The sequence below is a fragment of the Myotis yumanensis genome, unplaced genomic scaffold (genome assembly GCF_028538775.1).
Source record: "Myotis yumanensis isolate MYYU_CA2020_CCGP unplaced genomic scaffold, mMyoYum1.0.hap1 SCAF_4, whole genome shotgun sequence".
Taxonomy (NCBI): Eukaryota; Metazoa; Chordata; class Mammalia; order Chiroptera; family Vespertilionidae; genus Myotis; species Myotis yumanensis.
Window position 1 is genome coordinate 87,110,727 of NW_027223755.1, and position 8,387 is coordinate 87,119,113.

Genomic DNA, 8,387 nt, shown 5'->3' on the forward strand with positions numbered 1-8,387 from the left:
AGCGCACTACACTGGGCTTTCGATTCCTTGACCAACATTTTTCCTTCCATTTCTAATCTGAAGAGCATGCTCCCCGGACAGTGGAGATGGGATTAAAACAAGCAGCAGGCATCTCGTCACTGTGTCCTTATTTCAAACCCAACTTCAGAAACTTATCATTTTAGCTCCTTTATGTGTTTTTCCTCTCCTGCCCTCTTCCTATAAGCCAGGTCTTCGTTTGATACTGGACCTTCGTTCCTGCCTCCTCTCTGCTCCCGCTCAGCCAGAGCACGTCCTCCCAACCCTCTGAACTCACTTAAAATTGTCCAAGGAGAATGTGGAGGTTTCCAGAGCCATCCTCTAACTTAGAGCATGAGGGGGGGGGGTGAAAGTTTACGATTGACACTACAACAGCTGCTCGCTTCTGGGTCAGGTCCTAGAGTTGTATGAGTCCCACCCAATATTTGAGACAAAGGATTTTTGCTGGGGAAAGGGATTCCTGGGAAAGTGGTTGGCCTCTAGATGTGAACTCAGAAGGAGTAGGTCAGGTTGACAAGCTTCCTCCTTCGGGTCAGACCCAAGGTAGAGCTTCCACATACCACCTTAGCAGATGCCTGTCCTGTGGCTGACCTTGCAGAATATCCCCACCTGAAGTACCTGTGGCTCCCTAGGCAGCCTCAAGAGCTTGCCTGGCCTGTTGGCAAGTGCCTCATCTATAGTAATAAAAGGGTAACATGCTAATTAGACCGGGTCAACCGGCCATCTTCCGGATGTCCGACTTCCTTCTGGACAAAGCCACGGTAGTGGAGGCCAAGGCAGAAGCAGTTAGGGGTGAGATCAGGTTGGCAGAGGAGAGCAATTAGGGGCAAGATCAGGCTGGCAGAGGGTTAGGGGCGATCAGGTCGGCAGTGTAGGGCAGTTGGGGGCAAGATCAGGCCGGCAGTGTAGGGCAGTTGGGGGCAAGATCAGGCCAGCAGTGTAGGGAAGTCGGGGGTGAGATCAGGCTGGCAGAGGAGAGCATTTGAGGGCGACCAGGCCAGCAGGGGAGGGCAGTTGGGGGCATTAGTGAGGCAGGCAGGTGAGTGGTTAGGAGCCAGTGGTCCTGGATTGCAGGATCGGTTTATGGGCCTAAACCGGCAGTCAGACATCCCCTGAGGGGTCCCAGATTGGAGAGGGTATAGGCCGGGCTGAGGGACCACCCCCCCGCTCATGAATTTCACCCCTCTCATGAATTTCATTCATATATACATATATATATATATATGAATTTTTTAAATTGATTTCAGAGAGGAAGGGAGAGGGGGAGATAGAAACATCAATGATGATAGAGAATCATTGATTGGCTGCCTCCTGCATGCCCCACACAGGATCAAGCCCACATGTGCCCTGACAGAGAATCAAACCATGACCTGGTTCATAGGTTGGTGTTCAACCACTGAGCCACACCAGCCAAGCAAATGCCTCATCTTTAGCCCTTGCTCCAATAACTGCTGCTTCCTCTAGCAGATGGGACATTCCTCTCTTTTCTTCACTCTTGCCCCTTTGAGTGACCTCTGGGTGTCCTCAGGCATCTTTCCTACTGACAGGGCAGCTCCACAGTCTGGAAATGGGCAGGAGACAGCCCTGACCCATCCGTCGCCCAGCCTTTTTCATCTCAAAGGTGAGCTCAGACCCCAGGGCAGGCAGGACCTGGGGATCAGGGGCCTAGATGGTAAAATCTTCAATAAAAGGTCCAAATGCCCTAACTCCCTCGGTGGCTATTTGTACTCCTTTTCATTTTGTTTCCTTGAGAAATAGAGCCTCTGGGCTTCTCTTTGGGGAAGGGGTGATAAAATTTAACTCTGGATTTGCTGTAATGTTCTGCTAATCTTTAAAAACGTATAAAATCACAGGGCTAAAAACACTGATTCCAACTAATTGTGGTACAAAGCAAAATTACAATGTAAACACACTTAATTTCAAAATATGTAAGAGGTGCCCTGACCGGTTTGGCTCAGTGGATAGAGCGTCGGCCTGCGGACTGAAGGGTCTCAGGTTCGATTCCAGTCAAGGGCATGTACCTTGGTTGCGGGCACATCCCCAGTGGGGGGTGTGCAGGAGGCAGCTGATCGATGTTTCTCTCTCATCGATGTTTCTAGCTCTCTATCCCTCTCTCTTCCTCTCTGTAAAAAATCAATAAAATATTTTTAAAAAAATATGTAAGAGGTAAGAGACCACATATTATATAATTTATTTATGTGAAACATCCATAAATGGCAAATTTATGCAGATAAAAAGATTAGTGGCTGCTTAGGGCTGGGTGTGAGGGATAGAAAGATAGCTAGTAGGTACAGAGTGGGGTTTTTTTTATCCTTATTGAGGAGTGAGAATATTTTTTTCATTGATTTTTGTAGCGTGGAAGGGAGGGAGAGGGGGGGAGAGAGAAACATCATTGGTTACCTCCCGCTTGTGCCCTGACCAGGGCCCGGGATGGAACCTGCAACCAAGGTGTGAGGTACGTACGTGCCCTTGACTGGGAATCAAACCCTCAGCCCTCCAAGGGTTGGTGCTCTAACCACTGCTCAACTGGCTTGGGCGGGTACAGAGTTCCTTGATGAGATCATTCTGCAAGGGACTTGGTCAATGTAGAACTCCGCCTCCTTGGAAATAAAAGGAAGAGGCTCCGAGTTGACAAACAGTGGGGAAGAGAAAGAAACTGGCCATAATTCACACAGTCTGGAGTCAAGGCACATGGTTGAGGGTGCTCCACTGGGCCTCCTTTACAGGATGAGGTCGGTGAATGCTCACTTCCGTATCAACGTCTCTGTTCAGGAGAGTGGGGCTCTTATTGAAATCTGATCATTTTTGTATAAAAAAAAAATCTACCTGTAGTGTTCATATGGGGCCAAACATTGTTCGTTCAATATCTCAAGTCCAGAAAGTTAGTGAAGTTAGTGGCATCGAACTTGTATCAAACTCAGCTGCTTAGATTCAACAAGCCACAGCAGTTAAACACAAGGATATCAGAAAAATGTTAGATGTTATCTATGTCTCTGAAAAAGAAACCAATCAGCTAGCCCATGAATAAGATCTAAGAGTTGTCTAGCTACAAAGAAGATGGTAGATGACCCTCAACCCCTACCTGTCATACTTTAAAAATGCAATAACATTTATCTATTGGGGGAAAAGTGTAAAAGGAAGTCTAAACTCGTCTTCCGATCAGCTGAGCGTCCTGTGACTTGCTTGTGCTCAAGGCAGTAACCCTCTCATCTTTGCCGGGACATTGTGTGTTGCTGCATCCCTCCACCAGGGGGAGCATAGTCTATTATTTCCTGTCCTAGACATCAGAAGGTCCTTTGAATGCAGGGCAATGTGGGAGAAGGAGTGATGTGCCATCAACAATGGTAAATGTAGTTTTGCATGTGTTACCTTAAGCAAGTCACTCCACCTCTCTAAGTTTCCTCATCTGTAGCAGAGGACGAATAACTCCATTGTATAGTCTTGGAGCTGTAAGAATCCCTTAGTACATGCTAGCTAATGCGGGCTACTGTTATTATTGTCATCAAGCAGTAGAAATCCAGTTGGCGCATCCACGTGCCCCAGATCACCTATACCCAAGTGATACCTTGTAGGGTGAGGGCCCACATCATTGTGGTTAGAGAACAAGGAGGTAGATCCGATGCCAGAGAGTCACAGTTTGGCTCAGGCCAGGCAGCCAGGATTCCAGCTCAGGCCCCTGCTACAAATATAGTAACAGCTGCTGAACCAGGAGGATGGAGAAGGGAGAGGTTCCTTCTGACTGAGGAAACAAAGAGCTGGCATCTGAACTAAGCTTAGAAAGATGGCTCAGAGAACGGGAGAAAGAGCATGGCAGCCTCCAAGATAAGCCTGGGAAAGTATTTCTGGGCCAGAGGAGCAGGTGCGCCAGTTAGAACCCCACTGAGGGATGGGGAAAGTATAGAGAAAAGTAGCTTAAGACAGACTTATATTGACATTAAGAACGTCCAAACCTGTAGAGAATTTGAACCAAAACTGATGACAATTGCCAGGAAGCAGGATCCCCAAAGCTCCAGGGAATGACAGTTTCGCAGTTTCTTCTATGCATTTGAAATTAAGGATGGAATGTAAGGAAAATTACATGAAGGTGGGAGAAGGCAAGAAGGAGATTGGATGACAGGATAATTAACAATTATGTGCTCTCTTGAGGGTGGTTATACTTATTTCAAAGGCGCGTTAGCCTACATGCACAAAACAATGGACAGGGCTTGCTTAAGGCAAAGATGAACCTTTTATTAAAAGTTGCATGCCTGGGGTGTGACTACCCACCATGACCTGGGTAGTTAGGAATTTATGATCAGATCACTTTGTGAGGTTACTTCCCATAGAACCTTGTTCCCATCCACACTTACTTAGAGTCAAATAGCAGCAAAGTGACTCCATCCTTCAAATCTCTCTATATAAATCTCTCTATATAAAAGGCTAATATGCTGTGTCCGACTGTCCAACCTTCCGCTATGATGCACACTGACCACCAGGGGGCAGACGCTCAACACAGGAGCTGCCATGACATGCACTGGCCCACAAAGCAACATTCAGCTTCCCCCAAGTGGGACAAAGGCCCCGCCACCACCCTGGAGCGACAGCCCACTAAATTGCAGCTGACGCTGACAAGACCCCATGGTGCAAACTGTGGCCCACAGCCCAGTCCAGCCTGGACACAGTGGCTGTGGACACCGGGTAATGATGTCACGTAGCAACACTTGGCTTCCTCTCCCTAGTGACTACCTCCTTGGAGTTTCTACAGCCCAGGAATATGACTTGCTTTATAGCCAGGTGGAAACATTTTACACTTTAACCAAATGTCTGTGAAGCATTTTCCCATGCCTCATCTCATTTGATTATCACAGAAGTCCTGGAGTAGGTAGATCGGAGACTCGGTGGAATCCTATTTTCTTTTCATTAGCTGGAAAATGAAGATTTAGAAAACTTAGAAACTTGACCTGACTGAAAAGAAGTAAGAAATGGTGGAACTTGAAAATCACTTCAGGTTTTCTCACTGCACAGAATATAGTCAAACACTGCTACAGTTAAATATTTTACCCTTTGTTCTCCTTGCGTGATCTACAATAATAATCTGCTTCGTGTTGATATTTACTGCTGTGTTGCTGACAATTACCTGAAAGAAAAGTTGGGGTGCTTCACTGGGCTGGAAGAAGTTTAGCTACATCAGAAAGCAGGTCTAATTAAGCAAGTTTACTCTCTCTATATAAAAGGCTATATATAAAAGGCTCCAACCAAAAGACATCGAGTGGCTGGATGGATAAAAAAAAACCTGACCCATACATTTGCTGTCTACAAGAGACCCAATCAGAAGAAGGGACTCACACAGACTGAAAGTGAAGGGATGGAAAAATCTTTCAGGCAAATGGAAATGAAAAAAAAAAGCTGGGGTAGCAATACTTATATCGGACAAAATAGACCTCAAAGTGAAGGCCAAAACAAGAGATAAGGAAGGCCACTTCATAATACTAAAGGGATCAATACAACAAGAAGATATAACCCTGATAAACATATATGCACCCAATGCAGGAGCACCCAAATACATAAAAAAAACTCCTGGAAGATATCAAAGGAGAGATCGACAACAATACAATCATAGTAGGGGACTTTAATACACCACTGACATCACTGGATAAATTCTCTAGACAAACAATCAGCAAAGAAACAGCAATCCTAAATGACTCACTAGATCAGATGAACTTAATTGACATCTTCAGAACACTTCACCCCAAAGCCACGGAATATACATTCTTCTCAAGGGCTCATGGAACATATTCAAAAATAGACCACACATTGGGTCACAAACAAAGTCTCCCCAAATTCAAGAAGATTGAAATCATACCAAGCATCTTCTCAGACCACAATGGCATAATATTAGAAATAAACTACAATAAATACAACCCAAAATACTAAAAAAAACCCACAAAAACAAATCAACAAACGACAAGTGCTGGAGAGGATGTAGAGAAAAAGGAACACTCCTGCACTGCTGGTGGGAATGCAGACTGGTGCAGCCACTATGGAAGACAGTATGAAGTTTCCTCAAAAAACTAAAAATGGAACTCCCATTTGACCCCGTGATCCCACTTCTAGGAATATATCCCAAGAAAAAAGAACACCAATCAGAAAGGATATATGAACCCCTATGTTCATAGCAGCACAATTCACCATAGCTAAGATCTGGAAACAGCCTAAGTGCCCACCAGTAGATGAGTGGATTAGAAAACTGTGGTACATCTACACGATGGAATACTATGCTGCTGTAAAAAAGAAGGAATGCTTACCATTTGCAAAAGGATGGATGGAACTGGAGAGCATTATGCTAAGTGAAATAAGCCAGTCAATGAAGAAAAAATACCACATGATCTCACTCATTTATGGATAATAAAGACCATTATAAACTTATGAACAAAAATAGATACAGAGGCAGAGCAGCCTCAAACACATAGTAAAATTACAGTGGGAAGGCCAGGGAGGGTTGGGGAGGGGGGTAAGAGATCAAGCGAAGGACTTGTATGCATGCATATAAGCATAACCAATGGACATAAGATACTGGGTGGTAGGGGAGGACAGGGGATTATCAAGGGTGGGGGAGGGGAAGGAGACATATGTAATACTCTTTGTAATTCTTTAAGCAATAAAACAATTAGAAAAACAAAAACAAATGACAAGTGCTGGAAAGGATGTGGAATAAAAGGAACCCTCTTGCACTGTTGGTGGGAATGGAGACTGGTGCAGCCACTGTGGAAAACAGTATGAAATTTCCTCAAAAAGTTAAAAATGGAAGTCCCATTAGACCCAGTGATCACACTTCTAGGACTATATCCCAAGACACCAGAAACACCAATCAGAAAGGATATATGCACTGCTATGTTCATAGCAGCACAATTTATAATAACTAAGATTTGGAAGCAACCTAAGTGCCCATCAGCAGATGATTGGATTAAAAAACTATGGTACATCTACACAATGGAATACTATGCCACAATAAAAAAAAGAAGGAACTTTTACCATTTGCAACAGCATGGATGGAACTGGAGAGCATTATGCTAAGCGAAATAAGCCAGTTGGAGAAAGGTAAATATCACATGATCTCACTCATATGTGGGATATAATGATCAACATAATTTGATGAATAAGAATAGATCCAGAGATAAATGGCAGGGGAGGGGGCTGTTAAAGAGCAACCAAAGGACTTGTATGCATGCATATTAGCATAACCAATGGACACAGACCCTAGGGCAGTGGGAGCTTGCCTGGGGTGGGAATGGTTGGGGCCTGGGGGGGGGGGGGGGGGGCGAGGTCAAACAGGAAAAAGGATACATATGTAAAACTTTAGACAATAAATAAATTTTTTTTAAAAAGAGAGAAAAGCAGATAGTTACCTACAAGGGAGTTTCCATAACACTGTCAGCTGATTTCTCACAGAAACTTTGCAGGCCAGCCGAAACCGGTTTGGCTCAGTGGATAGAGCGTCGGCCTGGGGACTGAAAGGTCCCAGGTTCGATTCCGGTCAAGGGCATGTACCTGGGTTGCAGGCACGTCCCCAGTAGGGGATGTGCAGGAGGCAGCTGATCGATGTTTCTCTCTCATCGATGTTTCTAACTCTCTATCTCTCTCCCTTCCTTTCTGTGGAAAATCAATAAAATATATTTAAAAAAAAAAAAAAAAAAAAAGAAACTTTGCAGGCCAAAAGGGATTGGCAATAAATATTCAAAGTGATGAAAAGGCAGGACCAACAACCAAGATCACTCTATCCAGCAAAGCTACCATTAGAATCAAAGGACAGATAAAAAGCTTCCCAGACAAAAAAAAAAAAAAAAAAAAGCTAAAGGAGTTCATCACCATCAAACCAGTATTATATGAAATGTTAAAGTGTCATTTTTAGAAGAAGAAGGCCCGCCCTGGCCAGGTAGTTCAGTTGGTTGCAGCGCCGGTCTAATAAACCAAAATTGTGGGTTCGATCCCTGATCTGGGGACAGCAGGAATCAACCACTGAATGCATGAATAGGTGGAAAAACAAATCAGTGTTTCTTTCGCCCTCTCTCTCTCTCTTTCTCTCTCTCTCTCTCTCTCTCTCTCTCTCTCTTTCTCTCTCCGCTTCTACTGTCTCTAAAGATAAATAAATAAGGGTTAAAATAAAGAAGAGCCCTAACTGGTTTGGCTCAGTGGATAGAGCGTTGGTCTGTGAACTGAAAGGTCCCAGATTCGATTCAGGTCAGGGGCATGTACCTTGGATGGGGGCACATCCCCAGTGGGGGGTGTGCAGGAGGCAGCTGATCGATGTTTCTCTCTCATTGATGTTTATAACTCTCTATCCCTCTCCCTTCCTCTCTGTAAAAAAATCAATAAAATATATTTTTAAAATA